This window comes from Suncus etruscus, chromosome 1, assembly GCF_024139225.1.
Source record: "Suncus etruscus isolate mSunEtr1 chromosome 1, mSunEtr1.pri.cur, whole genome shotgun sequence".
Lineage (NCBI taxonomy): Eukaryota > Metazoa > Chordata > Mammalia > Eulipotyphla > Soricidae > Suncus > Suncus etruscus.
In genome coordinates this window covers 15,334,815-15,358,842 of record NC_064848.1, presented here as the reverse complement: position 1 = coordinate 15,358,842, position 24,028 = coordinate 15,334,815, and the positions used below count along the sequence as shown (strand labels likewise).

The following is a 24,028-nucleotide window of genomic DNA, read 5'->3' as shown; positions in this document are numbered from 1 at the left end:
TTTTGGTTCCCTACTTAAGACCCCTCCCAGATATGGGCAGGTCTTACCATTAGGTAAGTTTACACAGGAAGAATGGGAGATGGGGTTAACATTGGGGACATTCTTCTGGCAATGATTAAACAACGACTCCCAATGCAAGGCCACTAGCCTGTCCTCCTGTATCAGCTCCTCCTAGAGCTCAAGACTGATTTGAGTCATTTCTGTCCTTGCTGAGACACACAGGGAAAATAGGGGTACATCTAGGAGTTGGGCTCATTTTGGAACCCTGGTCAGATCCTGGAAGGTGGGATTCAGGAACCCCTTTTCTGCCTCTGTTGAGTCCCCAGCCTCCATGATAATGGGCTGGAGAATGCAAGGAGTCTCCTGGGACAGGTTTGGCAGCTTCGAAAAGAGGTCAGGACAGTGATCTGAGTCACTAGATGAGAGGGACTCACAGGTAAAGATGCTCATGTGGCTACCTGGACACAGCAGGGGGCATAGCTCAGGGGTAGAGCATTTGACTGCAGATCAAGAGGTCCCCGGTTCAAATCCGGGTGCCCCCTCTTTTTGGTATCTGAGTCACTCACTAGAAGTTTGGGGGTCCAACTGATGGTCAGAGAGCTATATTCATGGTCTGTAGAGGCCTCCCAGACTCCTCTCAGGTTTCAGCATCTCTGATATTCTTCTGTGTGGAGAAGACACTTCATCCCATATGTCCACTAAGGCCCCAGGGCTACCTGGGACAACGAAGTTGGCCTAGGAGGAGGTTGGATGCAGGGACATCCCTGGTACCAGTGCCATGGATCATCTGCCTTGGGTATGGAGTACTTGGATTTCCACTCTCCTAAGAACAGGCCTAGAGATTAGCCCCTTATCTGATGGGTATTGGGTGAATAGTTTCTCCCACTCAGTGGGTGGCTCTTGTATCTTGGGCACTATTTCCTTTGAGGTGCAGAAGCTTCTCAACTTAATATATTCCCAACTGTTAATCTCTGCTTTCACTTGCTTGGAGAGTGCAGTTTCCTCCTTGAAGATGCCTGTAGTCTCAATGTCCTGGAGAGTTTTGCCTATGTGTTGTTCTATATATCTTATGGTTTGGGGTCTGATATCGAGGTCTTTAATCCATTTGGATTTTACCTTCGTAAATGATGTTAGCTGGGGGTTTAAAATATACAAGGCACTGACAGAAATTTACAAGAAAAAAACATCTAATCCCATCAAAAAATGGGGAGAAGAAATGAACAGACACTTTGACAAAGAAGAAATACAAATGGCCAAAAGACACATGAAGAAATGCTCCACATCATTAATCATCAGGGAGATGCAAATCAAAACAACAATGAGATACCACCTCACACCACAGAGAATGGCACACATCACAAAGAATGAGAACAAACAGTGCTGGCGGGGATGTGGAGAGAAAGGAACCCTTATCCACTGCTGGTGGGAATGCCGTCTAATTCAACCTTTATGGAAAGCAATATGGAGATTCCTCCAAAAACTGGAAATTGAGCTCCCATACGATCCAGCTATACCACTCCTAGGAATATACCCTAAGAACACAAAAACACAATACAAAAATCCCTTCCTTACACCTATATTCATTGCAGCACTATTTACCATAGCAAGACTCTGGAAACAACCAAGATGCCCTTCAACAGACGAATGGCTAAAGAAACTGTGGTACATATACACAATGGAATATTATGCAGCTGTCAGGAGAGATGAAGTCATGAAATTTTCCTATACATGGATGTACACAGAATCTATTATGCTGAGTGAAATAAGTCTGAGAGAGAGAAAAACGCAGAATGGTCTCACTCATCTATGGGTTTTAAGAAAAATGAAAGACATTCTTGCAATAATAAATTTCAGACACAAAAGAGAAAAGAGCTGGAAGTTCCAGCTCGCCTCAGGAAGCTCACCACAAAGAGTGATGAGTTTAGTTAGAGAAATAACTACATTTTGAACTGTCCTAATATTGAGAATGTATGAGGGAAATGCAGAGCCTGTTTAGAGTACAGGCGGGGGTCGGGTGGGGAGGAGGGAGATTTGGGACATGGTGATGGGAATGTTGCACTGGTGATGGGTGGTGTTCCTTTTATTACTGAAACCCAAACACAATCATGTATGTAATCAAGGTGTTTAAATAAAAAAAAAAGAACAGGCCTAGACACTTCTGAGAGGAGGCAGGAAAGTGGCCTGACTTACCAGGTGAGAGGGACTCACAGGTAAAGATGCTCATGTGGCTACCTGGATATTGCAGGGGGTATAGCTCAGGGGTAGAGCATTTGACTGCAGATCAAGAGGTCCCTGGTTCAAATCCAGGTGCCCCCTCCTTTTGGTACCTGTCTCACTTCTGGGAGGTAAGTAAAACCTGTACTCTAGGACTGTAAAAATCACAGCTCATCATTTGACAGCTTCTGGAGGAGCATCACCAGTGTTTCAGCATTTCCATCTGCAACTAAAACACTTTTCAATATCATTTCAGTGACAAGTACCTCTGCCACACTGTGGCCTGCATTTGTATAGGTTTGGTATCCCTTTCCATGCACTCAGATGACTTGTTCTGATTAGGGTCAGTGGTGTTGACCCATCAGTCACATATGCTCTATGCAAAAGAAGTGTAGAACAATGAATCAGAAAGCATATGTAAATCAGGGGCTAAGACTAACTGAAGGCCTTTATTATCTGTTCCCTTCCCTTCATATACTGTTTACATTGCTAGAGTCTGAGTCTACTGCATTTCTAGGATCCCGTACATAAACTAGGCTTAATGTGGTGAGGCTGAGGTATTCCAATCCTACTACAGTCCAGCACCAGCCAGCCATTAAAGGGGTCCACCTCTTTAAATAAGACCCCGCCCCATTAAATAAGACTTTTTACACTTGTTTCCTGGTGCTCCTGAAGAAGAGGATCCCCACACCTGAGTCCACCTGAGTCTCACAGCTTGTGTCTCATGTGGATCATTGATGCAAATTCAATTCCTCCTCCTGCTTCAGTTCCCTTTACAAGGAGCTGATTCTTCTCAAGTTTCCTCTTTTAAAGACTGGTTCTTCTCTGCATCCCATATGGAAAGGTGGGAGGACAGTTTAGAATTGTCATACCCCACCTCCCACCCCCCATCCTTTACTGTTGTCTTCTGTTTTTTGTTTTTTGTTTTTTTTTTTTTGGTCACACCGGCACAGCTCAGGGGTTACTCCTGGCTCTATGCTCAGAAATCGCCCCTGGCAGGCACAGAGGACCATATGAGATGCCGGGATTCGAACCATCATCCTTCTGCATGAAAGGCAAACACCTTACCTCCATGCTATCTCTTCAGCCCCTACTGTTGTCTTCTACCACGATGCAGAGACACCAGATCAGTGTATTTCTGACCTCTTTCGGATCAAATTCTTTGCCTTTCGCATATCAGGGCATCTCCAGAGGTTCTCCCCAATTCCTACAATACTTGGGTTACCCCTCTTATACCCACAATCTTCAGAGAGATTGTGATTAGAAGTTTGTGTAGAAAGCAGGGAGAGACCTCAAGGCAAGGAGAGAGTTTGCAGGTAACAGTGCCCAGTGCTGTTGGGGCACAGTACATGGGCCATACAGGCCCCATGATCATCACTATTCTCACATCTGTTCATGATTCAATGAACCCTGAAGTTTGGATTTGATGATCCAACAGCTTCTTGTGATAAAGTTACTGGATAATATGGAAATCTTCTCCCTCCATGGGCAGGAAAAGGACAATTAGAAAGCAGCACAGTCATTCCAACATCCAGGCCAGACTCATGTCCCCCTTCTCCTAACTCTTTCACCAGCTCTTGGACCACTCTGAGTAGAAATATTCTGCCATCTTGAGTTCTATGCAAAATTGAATGGTGCCTGCAAAGTGATTCTCTTTATTGTTTGTTTTTGTTTTGGGTCATATGGTGGCATTCAGAAGTTGCCCCTTGCTATTATAGTTTTTCTGATCACAAATGGTTGTGAACTGTGGGACAAACCTAGGAATGAATGTAGCTTTAGTCCACCTGGGGTTATTCTGTACATGCTGGGCCCTCACAGTTCACTCTCATGCCCCCATCTCCAAGGCAACCAACCAGTTCAGCTCATGTCAAAGACTGATCAGAGTCTTTTCTGTCCTCACTGAGAACAGAGAAAGGACTGGGATGAAGCAAGAAGTTGGGATCATTTTGGAGGCCTGGGCAGTTTCTGAGCTACAGCAAAGAGATCCTGAAAGGCTAATTTCAGATATTCCTCTGGACTCAGCTGAGTCTCCACCCTCCATGAGAATGGATTGCTAGTCCCTACTTAACCTGAGATGCTCCTGGGACAAGTCTGGCAGCTTCTGAGAGGAGGGCAGGAGAGTGGCCTGACTCACCAGGTGAGAGGGACTCACAGGTAAAAATGCTCATGAGGCTACCTGGACATAGCAGGGGGCATAGCTCAGGGGTAGAGCATTTGACTGCAGATCAAGAGGTCCCTGGTTCAAATCCGGGTGCCCCCTCTTTTGGTTCCTGAGTCACTAACTAGAAGTTTTAGGGTCCAACTGATGGTCAGAGAGCTATATTTATGGTTTGTGGAGGGCTCCCAGACTTCTCTTGGGATGCAGCATCCCTGATATTCCTCTGTGTGGAGGAGACACTTCATCCCACTATGTCCAGTGAGGCCCCAGGGCTGCCTGGGACAGCTTGAGTTGGCCTAGGAGGAGGCTGGATGCAGGGACATCTCTGTACCAGTGCCATGGGTCATCTGCCTTTGGGTATGGAGTACCTGGATTTCGACCAGGACCTCATGACCTGCAGTCAAGTGCTCTAACCCTGAGCTATGCCCCCCACACCTGTCAGATGATCTAATGAGCACCTTTTACTCCAGAGTCACCCTCACACCTCTAGTGCACAGAGCAAGTATCCACTTATCTCTCCAAGCTGGAAGGACCAACCAGTGGTTCTCCAAAAACTCTCCCCAACTTCATTTGTGCCATCACACTTCAGGCAGAATCTGTTCCTCCAGTTGTCATCTCACCCTGAGTCTTACCTGGCTATGCTCCGGAGCTGCACCTGCTAAGTGCTCTGTGGTCCTACCGGCCAGTGCTCAGGAAACCAAGTTTTGCTAGGACCTGACCCAGGCAGGACTCCATCATGCAAAGCCCGATGTTCTTGTTCTTTGAGAAATCTCCCTGGTCTTACCATCATTTATTAAAGTATAATTTTTATTTATTTAAATTTTTTTTATTTAGAATGGCTAAAGAAACTGTGGTACATATACACAATGGAATATTATGAGGCTGTCAGGAGAGATGAAGTCATAAAATTTTCCTATACATGGATGTACACGGAATCTATTATGCTGAGTGAAATAAGTCAGAGAGAGAGAGAGAGAGAGAGAGAGAGAGAGAGAGAGAGAGAGAGAGAGAGAGAGAGAAACGCAGAATGGTCTCACTCATCTATGGGTTTTAAGAAAAATGAAAGACATTCTTGCAATAATTTTCAGACACAAAAGAGAAAAGAGCTGGAAGTTACAGCTCACCTCAAGAAGCTCACCACAAAGAGTGATAAGTTTAGTTAGAGAAATAACTACATTTTGAACTGTCCTAATAATGAGAATGTATGAGGGAAATGGAGAGCCTGTTTAGAGTACAGGCGGGGGTCGGGTGGGGAGGAGGGAGACTTGGGACATTGGTGATGAGAATGTTGCACTGGTGATGGGTGGTGTTCTTTACATGACTGAAACCCAAACACAATCATGTATGTAATCAAGGTGTTTAAATAAAAAAAAAAAAGAAAGAAAGAAAGGAACAGCTATCAGCATTCACACCTGCTAGGGATCCAGCTAACTAAACCCTTCCCCTAAAAAAAAAATTTTTTTTTAATTTAAGCACCATGCTTACAAAGATGTTTATAGTTGGGTTTCAGTCTTAAAATGTTCAACTTTCCTGCTAGCTTATCTCTATTGAGTATATAATATGGACTTGTGTCAAATGATTGACTCTTGAGAGAAAAATTTCTTTTATTCCCATCTTTGTTGAGAGGATTTTTGTTTTGTTTTGTTTTTGTTTTTTGTTTTTTGTCCACTCACCCTTGTTGAGAGTTTTCATCATGAATGGGTGTTAGACCTTATTTAATGCTTTCTCTGCATTATTCATATAATTATAGTTTTTATTTTTCCTTTTGTTGATATAGTGTATTAAGTTGATTGGCTAGCTTATATTAAGTCATCCTTGTATCTCTGGAATGAATGCTACTTGGTCATGGTGCATGACTTTCTTGATGAGGCATTGGATCCTATTTGCTAGGAATTTGTTGAGGATCTTAGCATCTGTGTTCATTAGGGATAATGGTCTATAGTGCTCTCTTATTGTGGCATCCCTGTCTGCTTTTGTTATCAGGGTGATGTGAGCTTCATAAAAATTCTTTTGGAGTGTTTCTGTTTCTTCAATTTCCTGGAAGAGTCTGAAAAGAATTGGTAATAGGTCATGTTGAAAGGTTTGAAAGAATTTATTAGTAAATCAATATGGGCCTGGGGGAAGTTTGGGGGAAGTCTTTTGATCACTATTTTAAGTTCCTCAGTAGTGATGGGTCTGTTTTGATATGCTATATCATCTTGGTTCAGTCTTGGGAGGTTATAAGAGTCCAATAATTTATCCATTTTTTTTCAGGTTCTCTTTGTTTTTGGCATAGATTTTCTCAAAGTAGTCTCTGACTACCCTTTGAATTTCTGTAGTATTTATAGTAATCTCCCCCTTTTCATTACTAACTACGTTTATTAAGTTTTCATCACTCTCCTTTGAGTTTTGCAAGTGGTTTATCAATTTTGTTTATTTTTTCAATGAACCATCTCTAGCTTTTATTGATCTTTCAGATTGTTTTTTGGATTTCCAATTCACTGATTTCTGTTCTAAGCTTTATTATTTCCTTCCATCTGCCTTTGGTTGATCACTTTCCAATTTTATAACGGCAAAGCATTAATTCTGTTGAGTTTTGTCACTATATCCTACTACTGGGAATACAGAATTTGGTTGCATGCACTCTTTAGCTCATGGAATTTTTCAGCAATGATGTTCTTGATTGTTTATTATTCTTGGAGGTTTTCTTCCTGGGTCTCTGGGAATCCATTGATTCTTATGCTATTTTGAGTTTATCAAAGACTTCTATTTTCATCTGTTCACATTCTTTGAGGATTTTTACTATTACTGATTGCTTGTTCTAAGGCTCTTTTCAAACCTCATCTGTTGTATGGAATTGTTATCTATCTCATTTTCCAGCTCTCTAACTCAGTCCTCAGCTGCTATTAGTCTGTTGAAGAGGCTTTCCAATGAGGTTTTCATTTTGTCTATCAAGTTTTTCAGTCCTGTTATTTCAGTTTGAAGTTTTCAAATTTCTACTCTCATTTCCTCTTGATTCTTTTTTTTTTCTTTTGGTTTTTGGTTTTTGTTTTCTGGGTCATACCTGGCAGTTATCAGGGGCCACTATGCTCAGAAATCTGGCTCTATGCTCTATACTCAAAAATCGCCCCCAGCAGGCTTGGGGGACCATATGGGATGCTGGGATTCAAACCACCATCCTTCTGCATGAAAGACCAACACCTTAACCTCCGTGCTATCTCTTATTTGTATTTTATTTAGTTTGTTCCATGCTTTTTTTGAGTTCTGTGAGCATCCTCCATATTTCTTATCTAAAGTTCTTATCTGAGAGGCTAAATAGGTGGTTGGTACTTTTTGGGTCATCAGAACTACCATCTTCATTCTCAAAGCATGGTGGAAGCCTGTGTTATTTCTCCATTGTCAAAGTTGCAATGTGATGTTTTCTATGTGCCATGCTAGGGTTCCTTGACTATAAGTGCTAAGCTGAGTGGCCGTGCTCCTCTGGTCTGTCCTCGGTAGCAGGGGTCTACTTACCTGGAGATGCTTTCTGGGTGCTCCCTAACAGATTCCCCTTTCTGCTCAGTCCTTAATGACAGGGTCACTTACCTGATGATGCTTTCTGGGATCTGCCAAACAGATTCTACTTTATGCCTCAGTCCTTGATGAGGGGTTGCTTACCTGGTGATGCTTTCTGGGCACTACTATACAGATTCTCCCCAAATTTCAAAAAGACATAACAAAAACATCAGTTCTCTGTCTCTTGCTCCTGTCCTCCTGAATTAACCTATTGGGTTTTTTCTGTTTCCATGACTTCAGGTAACTTCAGATTTCATAATCTACTGTAGGGCAATATTAGTTGTTTTTACATCCTTTCATTTATAATGAACATTATAAATTAAGGTATTTCCCTCAGTCTCAATCTTTTGGGGAATGGGGACCACATCTGTCAATGTTCATGGTTACTTTTGGCTCTCCACTCAGAAATTACTCCTAGTGGATTAGGAGGCCATAAGGCAGGGGTCTCAAACTCAATTTATCTGGGGGCCACAGGAGGCAAAGTCGGGGTGATCCTTGAGTGCAAAGTCAGTAGTAAGCCTTGAACATTGGGGTGTGTGTGTGACCCAAACAACTAAAAAAACAAAACAAAAAAAGTTTCCTCTAGGGCAGGGCCATGAAATGTTGTACGGAGGGCCACAAACCGCCCACAGGCCGAGAGTTTGCAAGGATGCCAGTATCAAACACATGTGGCTAAGTGCAAGGCAATCACCCCACTGTACTATCATTCTAACCCTCTGTCTCAGTTTTTATTGTTAAATTGTTCTCTGTGTTTCTGTTATCATTTTAATTAATATGCATTAACAACACTTTTATTTATTTAAATTTATTAATTTATTTAATTATTTTAGTTTGGGGAACAAACTGCGGTTTTAGGGTTTACTCCTGGCAAGCTTGAAAGATCACACACACATTAAATATTAAGCATTTAACACCTATTTGCTGCATGCAAGGCAAGTGTCCTAACAGAATAGTGTTACTTCTATTTTATTTGTTTGTTTGTTTGTTTGTTTTGGTTTTTCGGTCACACCTGGCAGTGCTCAGGAGTTCCTCCTGGCTCTAAACTAAGAAATCACTCCTGGCAGGCTCAGGGGACCATATGGGATGCTGGGATTCCACCATCGTCCTTCTGCATGCAAGGCAAACACCCTTCCTCCATGGTATCTCTCCAGCCCCTCAATTTTATTTTTAAAAATATTTAATCTCCAACATATTTTCAGGTTTTCATTCTTTTTTTTTTTTTTTTTTTTTTTTTGTGGTTTTTGGGTCACACCCGGCAGTGCTCAGGGATTATTCCTGGCTCCAGGCTCAGAAATTGTTCCTGGCAGGCACGGGGGACCATATGGGACGCCGGGATTCGAACCGATGACCTCCTGCATGAAAGGCAAACGCCTTACCTCCATGCTATCTCTCCGGCCCCCAGGTTTTCATTCTTTATTTTTTAATTAGTTGCTTTATTTAAGCACTGGTGTAATTGTTATTGTTGGGTTTCTTTCATAGAAAGTACACCAACTTTCACCAGTGCACCCCTCCCTACAATCGATGTCTCCTGTTTCCCTCCCACACTGTCTCTAAGACAAACAATTACTTTCCTCTGTCTCTTTGCTTTTTGACACAGTGCTTTGCAGCATTGTAAATGGATGGATGCCTTGTATGTCAATTTCTCCCATTTTATCATCAAGTTCTTGACCAGAGTGATCAATTTCAACTACCATTGTCATAGTAGACCCTTCTCTATTCTTGTTCCCCCTTTTTATTTTTTAATAAATAATATCTTCATTTAAATACCATGTTTACAAACATGATTGTAGTTGGGTTTCACTCATAAAAAGAACACCCTCCCTTCATTCTCATCACCAATGTCCCCATTTCCCCACCCTCCTACCTGTATTCGATACAGACTTTCTACTTCCCTCACATATTGACATTGTTATGAGAGTTCAGTGCAGTTATTTCTCTAACTGCCCTCATCAGTCTTTGTGGTGAGCTTCATATGGTGAGCTGGTCCTTCTGGTCCTCATCTCTGGGAATTAATTTCAATAATGTCTTTTATTTTTCTTACCCTTCTATATTCTAACTGCACTCACCACTTTTTATGAAAATATTCCTACCCTGGGCTCTTATCTCTTTTCCCTGGACTCCTGACCCTTATCTATATTGTCTATGAATATTATTACCATACTATGTGTCTGCTTTTCTTATATTTCACAAATGAATAAGATTATTCTATATCTATTCTTTCTCTCTTACTCATTTCATTCATCATAATAAGCTCCATGTCTATCCATGTATAGGCATATTTCATGACAGCATTTTTTCCTAACAGCTGCATAGTATTCCATTGTGTATCCCATAGTTTCTTTAGCCATTGTCAGGCACCTGAGTTGTTTCCAGATTCTGGTTATTGTAAATAATACTGCAATGAACATAGGTGTACATAGGGCATTGCTGTATTGTATTTTGTGTTCCTGGATGTATATCCTAGAAGTGGTATTGCTGGATCATATACAGCGATGGTGAACCTATGGCATGCGTGCCAGCTGTGACATGCAAAGGCCTTGCAGCTGGCACAAGGGAATGTCCTCAATTAAGATATGCAGCGCTGGGGCCAGAGAGAAAGCATGGAGGTAGGGCGTTTGCCTTACATCCAGAAGGATGGTGGTTCGAATCCCGGCATTCCATATGGTCCCCTGTGCCTGCCAGGGGCGATTTCTGAGCACAGAGCCAGGAATAACCCCTGAGCACTGCTGGGTGTGACCCAAAAACAAAACAAAACAACAACAAAAAAAGATATGCGGCGCTGCAGGAGGTGAGTGTGCCGGTGTCTGCTTTGCAGCTCACCTGGCAACAGGGCTGGACTGGCCATTGGGTGGACGTGTTGGCACTTTGAGGAAATTCTTTGGTTTTGTGCAGCAGTTTGGGCACTCGGGCTCATAAAGGTTAGCCATCACTGATATAGAAGCTCGATATCTATCTTTTTGAGGAATATCGTATTGTTCTTTCAAAAATGCTGATGAACAGTATTTCCTTTCTCCCCACATCCATGACAGCACTGGTTGTTCTTGATTTTGTTTTTGATTTTTTGTGATATGTGGAAGTCTCTGTGGTGTAAGATGGTATCTCATTGTTTTAATTTGCATCTCATGATGATTAGTGATGTGGAGCATTTTTTTCATGTGCCTTTTAGACATCTGTATTTCTTCTTTGAGGAAATATTTTATTTCTTCTCCGTTTTTGTGAGGTTAGATATTTTTTTCTTGTAAAGTTCAATCAGTGCTTTGTATATCTGAGATATTAGCCCCTTGCTGAATTGTACTGTATGTTAATCTTCTCAGTTTAATATAGTCCCATTTGTTTATTCATGCTTCCACTTGCTTGGACAGTACTTTTTCATCCTTGAATATGCCTTTAGCTTTAGTGTCATGGAGTGATCTGCATATATTTTTCTCTATATATGTTATGGTTACAGGAAGAAATCAAGGTTTTTAAACCATTTTTATTTGACCTTTATGCATGGTGTTAAGGAGAGGTATGTGTTCATTTTTTCTGCATGTAGTTGACCAGTTTTCCAAGCACCTTTTGTTGAAGAGGCTTTCTTTGCTCCATGTTGTATTTCTTGCTCCTTTATCAAAAGTTAATTGTTTGAAACCTGTGGGTTATCACTAAATATTCAAGTCTATTTCATTGACTTGAGAGTCTGTCTTTATATCAATACCATGCTGTTTTAATGACTACTGATTTATAGTACAGTTTCAAACTCAGTAAAGTGATTCCTCCCATTTCTCTCTCTCTATATATATACATATATATACATATACATATACATATACATATATGCCAAGGATTGTTTTAGCCAAATAGCACTAACTGTTCTGGCAGAACATTTTTTCCTGAACTTAGTGCTTGGCACTTGTTACAACCACTTAGTGTCCTTTCAATAATCAAGTTTTCCCACAACATTTAGTGAGTGCATAAACAATTAGGGGGTAGGAATTTGGGGTCATACCCAGAGGTACTCAGATTTTACTCATGGCTCTATGCTCAGAGTTCACAACTGAAGGGTCTCAGGGAAAACATACATGTGCCTAGAATCCAACTAAAGTCAGCAGTGTGCAAGGCAAGCACATTAGCTTCTATGCTATCTCACTAACATGAATACAAAAATTAATTTAATTTAAAATCATGTATCACATAGTTGACATAACTGATTGCAATACATTTGTTTCAAGATAAGTGAGAGCATATTATTTTTAAAAAGAATAGAAAGAAAAGGGGCCACAGAGTTAGCACAGCGGTAGAATGTTTGTCCTGCATGCGACTTATTCAGAGTTGATTCCCAGCATCTCATATGGTCCCTCGGGCCTGCCAGGAGCGATTTCTAAGTGTAGATCTTGGAGTAACCCCTGAGCACTGTCGTATGTGTTCCAAAAACTAGAAACCAAAAAAAGAAAAAAAATAGAAAGAAAAAAAGAAGGAAGAGAATTAAAAACTACAGTGACAAGAAAATTATTGTATCTCCAATGAGGTTATTAAGTCATTGTCAGAAGGTTTAGTACTCTCTTGTTGCTAGCTGACCATTCTGTTATTTGATTTGTTTCTGAACATTAAGGGACTTCAGCTACACATTGGTATCTAACTTGGTATGTTCTTTTCGGGATGACAAAATTAAACAAAAATTAAGTTGTCGCATGGCTGCAAGTGTAACTGCACGGTTTAAAAATTCAAAGCACTATTTCTGATATTTTGGCATTTGTGGGGTGTGTTTTAACTGCTAGGTCTTCCTGAAACACAAGAGGGCAAAAGTGAGAGTGGGTGCCTGTACTCACTCAAAAAAAGTCCTGAAAATATCAGCTCAAATACTGGCATACCTGGAGTTTGTTTAGCTTAGTGTCTCTGCAGAGAGTCATAAAGGAATGGCCATCTATGGGTGATGGATGCAGCAAGCATGGCTTCAGCAGGACAAGGGCTTGGCCCAGCCTCTCTCCTCCCGAGATTACCAGCTTTCAACTGTGTGGTCATTGTATTCATAATTTTTCACAGCTTGGTTTATATCTCTTTAAGGAAAAGGTTGAGTGTGGAGATTGACTGGGGTGAACATGGCTGCTGGGTTTGTGGACATGGGTACAGTTGCCAGGCCTCCTGGAAGAAGAAGGATGGAGGGGGAGGGTGCCCATACTCACTCCAAAAGAGCTCTGGTGATATCAGCTCAAATACTGACATACCGGAAGTATGGTCAGATGATGTCTCTGCAGATAATCATAGAGAAGTGGTAAAATAAGTCCATAGGCACAATGGCAGTGATTGGGTCAGGGGCTCAGCCCAGCCTCCCCTTCTGAGATTGCCAGCTTTCAGCTGTATGACAGTTTACCTATGATTTTTTTATGGCTTAATTTATATCTCTTTCAAGAACAAAGTGATTTTATGGAGCTAGACAGGTGCAAACACAATATAGACTATTTTAAATTGGTTTAGGAATATCAAATACAGATATAAAAAAAGTTGGTTTGGGGGTCAGTTCTGGAGGATCTGGAAGTTCTCAGGGTTACCTCCTGACTGTGCTCAGGGGTCACACCTGGTGGAACTCTGGGAAACATATGGAGTGATGGGGACTGAACTTGGATTGGCTGCTTGCACAGCAGACAGTCTTATCTATCCACTATACTGTCGCTCTGGGCATTTAGTCGCATTTTCTAAGTGCTAGTGTAGATACTTTTTGTTTTGTTTTGATTTGGGGCCAAACCTGTGGCACATAGACATTACTCCTGGCTCTGAGCTCAGAAAGCACTCATAGCAGGGGTGGGGAACCATAGGGGATGCTGATGTTTGAATCAGGGTCACCCAGGTGCAAGGCAAACAACCTACTCACTGTACTACTTATTGCTCCAGTTCTATAATTTAGGTACATTTTGTAATTTTGTCTGTGATGTTTCAAGTAACCCACGGCATTGATGAGTAGTTGATGACCATATAACAACCCCTTGTACCATTGAACTAGCCCATGGTTTGAAGTGTTTGTTTTGCCAGGAAAACCTCACCAGCTCTTTGAATCTCTTGATCTCCCCCAAACAGAGTCACTCAACAAAGAACAGGATGAGGTTCTTGGCATGAGTCACTTTTAGTTCATCATGCTGATACCTGTAGAATCTTTCTTTAAAAAATATCCTTTAGGGGCTGGAGAGATAGCACAGGGGTAAAGCATTTGCATTGCATGCAGAAGGACAGTGGTTTGAATCCTGGCATCCCATATGGTCCCCCAAGCCTGCTAGGAGCAATTTCTGAGCATAGAGCCAGAAGTAACCCCTGAGCGCTGCAGTGTGACACCAACCCCCCGCCCCCGCAAATGTCCATTAGAATGGAAAACCTGCCAGTTTTATGTCATCTTTAATAATTTTCTATTTCTGGAACTTTGAACTTTTTATTGTACACCTCTTGCTTTCAACTTGATTACATTTATGTTTCTTTTTGTCTAGACTGTCTTTCATTTTAAATTCTGGAAAATAGACTCAACTGCATTTTTCAAAGATTGATTAAAGTTTTCTGTTTTCTACTTCTTGCTAGCAATAATGTTTGTTGGTCAATAATCTTTTTTCCTCAAATTATCTTCTTGTTTTGCACATGGATGACCTTAATGCATATCAAAAGACCTAAATTCCTGCTCAGGGAAATTGAGGCACAATGGCATATCTTGATGGGCTCCATACTTTGTGGCCCTGCCCCTGTATTCTCCCCTGTGCAGTTCAAGGTGGACACAACCTGGGTAGGCCATGACACAGAGTGGAGTCTGCGCCCATCCAGAGGTAGCCTCACAGCCGCACTTGCCCTTCCTGACATGTCTGCTGAGACCAGCAGAAGGTCAGGTCAGGGTGCTAGTGTTCAGGGGACTTCCAAGGACTGTGCTCCTGACTCTTCTTAGTGAACACAGAGGAGGATCCCCAGAAGTGTCTGCAGACACACCTGTGCTGATGTAATTTAGGAACAGAAACACCCCTGGGGAATGTGCATCCTGAGGCAGGCCTAGGTCTCTGCTCAACCAAAGAAAAAGCTTTTTGGAGATGACAAAATACCAGAGAATTCCCATCTGGAGCATGTTGCTTCTCACCAGAACAATACTGAAGATACTAGCGTTTGTTGGTTATCTTGGGGACCAAGATAACATATTGAGGACTTTCTTCTGGCAATAATTAAACAGCGACTCCCATAGCAAAACCAGCTGCTGTCACAGCTTCTCCTAGAGCTCAAGACTCTGATTTGAGTCATTTCTGTCCTTGCTGAGACACACAGGGAAGATAGTGGTACCTCTAGGAGTTGGGCTCATTCTGGAAGGTGGGGTTCAGGAATCCTTTCCTGCCTCTGTTGAGTCCAGGCACTCAAGGAGGCTCCTGGGACAGGTCTGGCAACTTCTAAAAGGAGGTCAGGAGAGTGGCCTGACTCACCAGGTGAGAGGGACTCACAGGTAAAGATGCTCATGAGGCTGCCTAGACATAGCAGGGGGTATAGCTCAGGGGTAGAGCATTTGACTGCAGATCAAGAGGTCCCTGGTTCAAATCCAGGTGCCCCCTCTTTTTGGTACCTGAGTCACTCACTAGAAGTTTTGGGGTCCAAATGATGGTCAGAGAGCTATAGTTATGGTCTGTGGAGGTCTCTCAGACTCCTCTCAGCATGCATCATCCCTGATAATCCTCTGTGTGGAGGAGACACTTCATCCCACTATATCAACTGAGGCCCCAGGGCTGCCAGGGACAGCTTGATGGTGGCCTAGAAGGAGGCAGAATGCTGGGACATCTCTGGTACCAGTGCCATGGGTCATTTGCCTTTGAGTATGGAGCACCTGGATTTAAACTCTCCTAAGAATAGGCTAGGCAATTTCTGAGAAGAAGACAGGAGAGAGGCCTGACTTACCAGGTGAGAAGGATTCACAGGTAAAGATGCTCATCAAGCCACCAGGACATAGCAGGGGGTATAGCTCAGGGGTAGAGCATTTGACTGCAGATCAAGAGGTCCCTGGTTCAAATCCAGGTGCCCCCTCTTTTTTTTGTACCTGAGTCACTCACTAGAAGTTTTGGGGTCCAACTAATGGTCAGAGAGCTATATCCATGGTTTGTAGAGGCCTCTCAGACTGCTTTCACACTGCAGCATCTCTGACATTCCTCTGTGTAGAGGCCCATTGAGGCCCCAGGGCTACCTGGGACAGCTTGGAGTTGGCCTAGAAAGAGGCTGGATGCAGAGACATCCGTGGTATCAGTGACATGGAGCACCTGGATTTCAACTCTCCTAAGAACAGGCCTAGATGCTTCTGAGAGGAGGCAGGAGAGTGGCCTGACTTACCAGGTGAGAGGGACTCACAGGTAAAGATGCTCATGTGGCTACATGGATATTGCAGGGGGTATAGCTCAGGGGTAGAGCATTTGGCTGCAGATCAAGAGGTCCCTGGTTCAAATCCAGGTGCCCCCTCCTTTTGCTGCCTATTTCACTTGAGAGAGGTGAGAAAACCTGTAGTCCAGGACTGTAAAAATCACCTTTTGATCTGTAGTCAAATGCTCTACCCCTGAGCTATACCCCCTGTTATGTCCAGGTAGCCTGATTAGCTTCTTTACCTGTGAGTCCCTCTCACCTGGTAAGTCAGGCCACCCTCCTGCCTCCTCTCAGAAGCGTCTAGGCCTGTTCTTAGGAGAGTTGAAATCCAGGTTCTAATAAATAGAAATATTCATTTCCCACCTACAATAAATTGAGTTATTCTCCTGAAGTGACTGGTGGATGTTTCTTTGTGAGTATTCTATTCGCCAGGGATCCAACCTCACCAATGACTTCCACATCCAGTGACTCTGACCTCACTAGCAACCTCTACATCTTGGGATCTAATCTTATCAGCATCATTTACACTCCTTCAGTAACAATATGGCAAACCAGTGTCTAAAAGAAAAAGAAAGAGATATTTTCTTTTTTTTTTTTTTTTTGGTTTTTGCTCCACACCCGGCAGTGCTCAGGGGTTACTCCTGGCTGTCTGCTCAGAAATAGGTCCAGGCAGGCATGGGGGACCATAGGGGACACCGGGATTCGAACCAACCACCTTAGGTCCTGGATCGGCTGCTTGCAAGGCAAACACCACTGTGATATCTCTCCGGGCTCAGAAAGAGATATTTTCAAGAGACCTAGCAGCCATAACTACAGCCACAAATACAGTCTTCATTAGCACCCAGACAGCAACCATAGACTCGCTCTGTTCTTGAAAGAGATAGAAATTAATAGGCCCCATATCGGAGCCCTTCTCCCTGGCCTGGGGAGTGCTGGGAGGCTTGGCAGGCCCCCAGCCGTCCTTGTCTTTTTCCCCTGACTCCAGGCCTTCCCTGGGTGCCAGCTCAGATGGCCAGAAGTGGGTTCAGGTGGACTCTTAGTGGTCTTCAGGCTTCCCCCCTCCCTCCGTACTCTAGGGGGGAGGTGCATGGGGAGGAGGGCAGGCAGACATCTGGCCTCCGGTTTCTTCTTTGATTCTGGAGACCAGCTCTTGCCAGGTATGGGGTTTGGGGAGGCCCCATACCAGAGCCCTTCTCCCTGGCCTGGAGAGTGCTGGGAGGCTTGGCAGGCCCCCAGCCGTCCTTGTCTTTTTTCCCTGACTCCAGGCCTTCCCTGGGTGCCAGCTCAGATGGCCAGAAGTGGGTTCAGGTGGACTCTTAGTGGTCCTCAGGCTCCCCCCCCCTCCTCTCCCTACACTAATGGAAATGCACTTTGGGAGGAGGGCAGGCCGTTTTAGTAGTGGTTTATGTTGGGACAGTCACTGGAATTTTTTTCTCCTTGTTTTCCTATTGATAGTATTGTATGCATATATTTTATATATCCATAACATCCATCTTGTATTGTGACCTTGATACCGCCCTACAAATCTCATTTCTAATATTTTTACTGCCTCAGTCCCAACCCTTATTTCCCCCCATCTTCCCATGTAGGTGCAGCTCATGACATGAAGCTCACCACATAGAGTAATAAGTGCAGTTAGAGAAATAACTATACTGAAAACTATCATAACAATGTGAATGAATGAGGAAAAAAGAAAGCCTGTCTCAAGTACAGGTGTGGGTGGGGTGGGGAGTAGATAGATCTGGGAAATTGGTGGTGGGAATCCTGCACTGGTGAAGGGGGGTGTTCTTTACATGACTGTAATCATACAACTACAATTATATTTGTAATCATGGTGTTTAAATAAAGATAATTTATAAAAAAAAAAGAAATTAAGCCATGAAAATCAAGCTTACAATCTCAGGAGGAGAAGGTGGACCAGTCCCCCTCATAAAACCATGCCTGTTGAATCTTTTATCCACAATCACCACTTTGCCAATGGCCCTGCTTCACCACTCCTCTACAACTCTCTGTAGAGAAAGACCAATATCTGGGTTGATATCACCAGGATTTATTTGGAATGTGTGTGGGCACCCTCCCCCCACCTTCTCGTACTTCTGGGAGACTTGGCAGCCCCTAAAAATGCCCCATAAAAATCACAGTTAACAGTGCTTTGAATTCCTAGATTGTGTGCCACCTTTGCAGATGCAAGGCAACTTCATTTGTTTAATACTGTCATCCCCATCGGAACACACAATTTAGATATCAATGTGTAGCTGAAGTCCCTTAATGTTCAGAAACAAATGAAATAACAGAATGGTTAGCTAAACAACTAGAGTTTACTAAACCTGACAATGACTTAATGACCTTATAGGAGATACAATAATTTTCACAAATTTGCTTGTCTCTGTACTTCTTTTTATTCTTCTTTTTCCCTTTTTCATATATATATATGTATATATATATACATATATATATATATTGGTTTTGGGGTCACACCCAGCAGTGCTCAGGGGTTACTCCTGGCTCTAAGCTCAGAAATTGCTCCTGGCAGGTTCAGGGGACCATATGGGATGCCAGGATTTGAACCACCATCCTTCTGCATACAAGGCAAATGCCCTACCTCTATGCTATCTCTCCGGCCCCCCTTTTTCATACTTTTAAAAATAATTTTTCTCAGCAATTTGAAGATTCCTCCAAAAACTGGGAATTGAGCTCCCATACAATCCAGCTATACCACTCCTAGGGATATACCCTAGGAACACAAAAATACATAGACACAATGGAATATTTTGCAGTTGTCAGGAGAGATGAAGTCATGAAAATTTCCTATCCATGGATGTACATGGAATCTATTATGCTGAGTGAAATAAGTCAGAGGGAGAAAGATAGATACAGGATAGTCTCGCTTATCTATTGGTTTTAAGAAAAATAAAAGACATTCTTGCAATAACTTTCAGAGACAAAAGAGAGGAGAGCTGGAAGTTTCAGCTCACCACAAAGAGTGATGAGTGCAGTTAGGGAAATAACTACATTGAGAATGATCATAACAATGTGAATGAATCAGGAAAGTAGAAAGCCTGTCTAGAGTACAGGCGGGGGTAGGATGGGGAGAAGGAAGATTTAAGACATTGGTGATGGGAATGTTGTACTGGTGAAGGGGGGTATTCTTTACGTGACTGAAACCCAACCACAATCAAGTTTGTAATCAAGGTGTTTAAATAAAGATATTAATTTAAAAATAATTTTCTCTCACTTATCTGGAAACAAATGTATTATAATAAATTATGACAACTATGTAATACATGTCCTTTAAATAAAGTAAATTTTTAAAAAAAAATTTATTTAAGCACCATGATTACAAAGATGATTATAGTTGGGTTACAGTCACAAACAGAATACCCCCCTTCACCAGTGCAACATTCTCACCCCCAATGCCCCCCTCCCTCTTTCCCTTGCCCTGCCTGTATTCGAGACAGGCATTCTACTACAGTTATTTTTCTTAAGTTCAGTAAGATGCTTTTTTTCTTTCTTAAAGGATAAGTGTTAAAAAAAATACAGTAGTAATGTGTGATAGTGGCAATCGCCATTGTTTGCATAGGCCCAGTAAAATATGGGGAAAATGGGGGGGGGGAGAAATCCTTGGCCTGATTACAAGAAGGCCTCACCCCAGAAGTTTATTGGCATAAGACCAGTCTGTCCAACTCCTGAGTCACTCTCCAGGGTCCCAGTGTAACTTTTTCGCACTTTAGCTGTTGTTGGTGTCAGGTTCCTGTATTTAAAGATTCTGGATTCTGTGCATTTCCTTCATCAAAGTCAAATTGATGTGGAGCATCCTCTAGTTTCACCTCACCATTAGATGCGGAGACGCTTGTTGCTAAGTTGTCTGAGTGTTGAGAGCACTCTTTGGAGTAAGTCAATGCCAGAGTAGTGGTAGGGTCTTCCCTGGTAGAGGTTTGGATCATGGTAATGTTATAGACAATTGTGGTTGTTTCCATAGATGGTATCCATTGTTCAGGGCTGTATGGGCAATGCCCATACATCTGAGGCCTAGGCCAAATCATTAACCCAATGTTCAGGGTATAAGCAGGGGTCCTCAAACTTTTTAAACAGGGGGCCAGTTCACTGTCCCTCAGACCATTGGAGGGTCTGCTATAGTAAAAACAAAACTTATGAACGAATTCTTATGCACACTGCATATATCTTATTTTGCAATGAAGAAACAAAACAGATACAAATACAATATGTGGCCCACAAGCCATAGTTTGAGGACCACTGGTATAAGGCCTAACTGCATTACAAAATTTGTGTTCTATCTCTATTAGATAAGAACTTGTTTGTATATGTATTATTTTCCCATTTTAATGTGCTATGCAAAAGAAAACAATGGCACAAGGTATTGTTGGTGCATCTGGGGGCTAAGGGATCAAGTCCAACATTCCCTGTAACTTGGTTTTAACATGAATTCTATACAGAGATATTCTTCTACCAGCATTGCTTATTTATTAGATCTAAAAGGGGGGAAAAGCAAGCAAACAAACAAAAAAAGCAGTGGGCAAATTTGTCACTATATAAGAGAATATTCAAAAAAGAGTAGGAGATACACGTGTCCCTTTTGTTTTAAAAATGGTCGGTGGGGAGGGTGTTGTTTCCAGGACACCACTTTGGTCTGTGATTTGGCCATCTGGAGTCTGTGAACAACTCCCAGCACCTCGTATCAGGAAATGTCTTTGAAGTGGGCATCTTGAAAACTGATTATGGTTTGAGAATGGGGATTGAGAGAAGGCTGTGGGGGCAGGTGGAGGCCGCATCTTCCCCTAAGCTTGGCCAAAAAGCCTACAGCATGGAGCCATGCCATTACCCGTGTTGTCTGCTGAAGCCTCTCAAATAAAGTAAATTAAAAAAATATATATATACATATATACATATATATATATATTTCCAGAAGAGTGAAAGCAAATTTATTGCAAAAAGTAGAAAAAAAATAAAGTAGAAGAAAGTTTTAAAAAAAGAAAGAAAATAGAAAAAGTAGAAGAAAGTTTAAAAAAAGAAAGAAAATAGAAAAAGTGCAGTAGCCAGCACATTTGTGAAAAACATTGTATCTCCAATGAAGTCATTAATATAATGGCTGAAGGTTTAAGAAACTTGTTGTTAGGGGCCAGAGCGGTGACAATAGTGGTATGGCATCTTCTAAGAGGGATCAAAGGAGTTGACTGACTTACTAGATGAGAAGAAACAGGTAAGGGTGCTCATCAAGCTACCTGGACATGGCAGGGGGTATAGCTCAGGGGTAGAGCATTTGACTGCAGATCAAGAGGTCCCTGGTTCAAATCCAGGTGCCCCCTCTTTTTTGGTACCTAGGTCACTCACTTGAAATTTTGAGGTTTCACTGATAACAAGAGAACTGTATGGCCTGTGGAAGCCCTTGAGCCCAGTTTCAGGCTGTGCCATCCCAATGGCCCTCTGCATACAGAGGTCACCTCACATCACTATGGCTACTGAGGCCCCAGGGCTACATGCCTGGGGTTTTCTTCAAGGTCTGCCCACAGGGTAGGTCTCAGATCTAATCCCCCAATCCCAAGGTCCCCATCCTACTCCTAGTATGCATATTGGTGGGGAGGGAGGGAAGGGAGGAAGGGAGGGAAAGAGGGAGGGAGGAAGGGAGGGAGGGAGGGAGGAAGGGTGGGAGGGAGGGAAAGAGGGAGGGAGGGAAGAGGAAGGGAGGGAGGGAAGAGGAAGGGAGGGAGGGAGGGAAGAAGAAGGGAGGAAAGGAAGGAGGGAGGGAGGGAAGAGGAAGGGAAAGAGGGAGGGAGGGAAGAGGAAGGGAGGAAAGGAAGGAGGGAGGGAGGGAAGAGGAAGGGAAAGAGGGAGGGAGGGAAGAGGAAGGGAGGGAAAGAGGGAGGGAAGGAGGGAAGGAAGGAAGGAAGGAAGGAAGGAAGGAAGGAAGGAAGAAAGGAAGGAAGGGAGGGAGGGAGGGAGGAAGGAAGGGAGGGAGGGAGGGAGGAAGGAAGGGAGGGAGGGAGGGAGGGAGGGAGGGAGGAAGGAAGGAAGATAGGGAGGAAGGGAGGGAGGAAGGGAGGGAGGAGGGAGGGAGGGAGGGAAGGAGGAGGGAGGGAGGGAGGAGGGAGGGAGGGAGGGAGGAAGGGAGGGAGGAAGGAAGGAAGGAAGGAAGGAAGGAAGGAAGGAAGGAAGGAAGGAAGGAAGGAAGGAAGGAAGGAAGGAAGGAAGGAAGGAAGGAAGGAAGGAAGGAAGGAAGGAAGGAAGGAAGGAAGGAAGGAAGGTGGTTGAGATTAGCACAACCAGCACCACAGTCCCTCACATTCAGAGCTATGTATTCCACAGCTCAAGTGACAGCACCAACACTTTTCACACATGCCTGAGACAGTACCTCAGCACCCACAGCACTCACAAACCCTCAGTGACATGCACTTACACAGTTTATTTTTACATCCTTCAGTGATAGGTGAAGTTGGCATAATTTCCAGAAAATGAAAATAAACAAAGTAGACACATTATAGATATATAATATTGAATCAGAAATTGCAAAAATTTCTCTTGAATTTTCAAAAAAAGTGGGGGCTGGAGAGATAGCATGGAGGTAAGCCATTTGCCTTGCATGCAGAAGCTCCGTGGTTCGAATCCCAGCATCCCATGTGGTCACCCGAGTCTGCCAGGAGCGATTTCTGAGCATAGAGCCAGAAATAACCCCTACTGCTGGATGTGACCCAAAAAACAAAAAAAAAAAAAAAAAAGAGTTTCAAAAGGAAAAAAAATTGGAGATGACAATAAAAGAAAATTTCCTAACTTGATGACCTACCTGGGTGTTTTCTAGAAAGATCATGTAGGTATCAGCATATGGATAAAAGTGATCTTTGGTTTTAGTGCAATGATACAAAAGGTAAGGTTTTTGCCTTGCTCATGTTTAATCTAGATTCAATTCCTGGCATCCCATATGGTCCTGAGTCTGCAGGAAGAATTCCTGAAGTACAAAGCCAGGACTAACCATTAGCACCACTGGGTGTGACCCAGAATAAAAAGTGACCTTAGAGGCAGCTGGAACAATAGCAATAGCAAAGCAGATAGGGAGTTTGCCTTGGGCACAACTAACCCAGTTCAATCAACAGTACCCAATAGGCTTCCTGCCATGAGTGACCTCTGAGAGTAGAGTCAGGAGTAACTTGAGAACACTGCTTGGAGACCCAAAATTTAATTTAAAAAAAAAAAAAAAGTAGCCCTTGCAGATGTCCTGTGATTACAGATACAAAGACTAAAAAACTTTAATGTTTTTGGTCTGAATTATGTAGGTGATCACAGGAGAGAGGCACCATGCAGGCAAGTTTTCCCTATCACAACAAACACTTCTGAGTGGCTTTAATGTTGTCATTCAACTACAACTCAATGCTGTGGGTAATTTGAGATATCACAGACATTTTGCCCATTCTTATACTAACTCTTACTGAAAGCAATTTGGCGAGCCTCCTCTGTCAGAATAGAAGTGAAGAAACATTCCAGACTCTTGGAATTCATGACAGCAGGTGTGAGGGGGAGCAAATCTGTTCCTGTGAAATTTTAACAGCATTTCCAGGACCAGCAGCTGTGAAGTCCCAGTAAATAAGACATAGACACATTAATTCCCTGAGAGGCCTCTCACTGGGAAATTTTTATTAAACATAATTTGCTAAATAAATTTATTTAATCATGTTTATTCTTATTAAATACATTTTATTAGATATTTATTAAATAGTAATGCACTCATTAAAGGTTATGGGAAATTTTGAGTATTACAAGAAAACTAATCCATTGACTCATGAG

At 42.7% G+C, this 24,028-nt stretch overlaps 7 non-coding genes across 7 annotated transcripts; all 7 read left to right on the top strand.

Annotated features, from left to right (window-relative positions):
* The first annotated feature begins 470 nt into the window (after positions 1-470).
* On the top strand, positions 471-542 carry TRNAC-GCA (transfer RNA cysteine (anticodon GCA)). The gene has a single exon. It is a non-coding gene; the product is annotated as a tRNA-Cys (tRNA).
* A 1,702-nt stretch (positions 543-2,244) lies between these two features.
* On the top strand, positions 2,245-2,316 carry TRNAC-GCA (transfer RNA cysteine (anticodon GCA)). Its single transcript has one exon. It is a non-coding gene; the product is annotated as a tRNA-Cys (tRNA).
* Positions 2,317-4,402: 2,086 nt separating this feature from the next.
* Positions 4,403-4,474, top strand: TRNAC-GCA (transfer RNA cysteine (anticodon GCA)). Its single transcript has one exon. It is a non-coding gene; the product is annotated as a tRNA-Cys (tRNA).
* A 10,898-nt stretch (positions 4,475-15,372) lies between these two features.
* Positions 15,373-15,444, top strand: TRNAC-GCA (transfer RNA cysteine (anticodon GCA)). Its single transcript has one exon. It is a non-coding gene; the product is annotated as a tRNA-Cys (tRNA).
* Positions 15,445-15,838: 394 nt separating this feature from the next.
* Positions 15,839-15,910, top strand: TRNAC-GCA (transfer RNA cysteine (anticodon GCA)). The gene has a single exon. It is a non-coding gene; the product is annotated as a tRNA-Cys (tRNA).
* Positions 15,911-16,264: 354 nt separating this feature from the next.
* TRNAC-GCA (transfer RNA cysteine (anticodon GCA)) lies at positions 16,265-16,336 on the top strand. The gene has a single exon. It is a non-coding gene; the product is annotated as a tRNA-Cys (tRNA).
* A 5,153-nt stretch (positions 16,337-21,489) lies between these two features.
* Positions 21,490-21,561, top strand: TRNAC-GCA (transfer RNA cysteine (anticodon GCA)). Its single transcript has one exon. It is a non-coding gene; the product is annotated as a tRNA-Cys (tRNA).
* Positions 21,562-24,028: the final 2,467 nt, after the last annotated feature.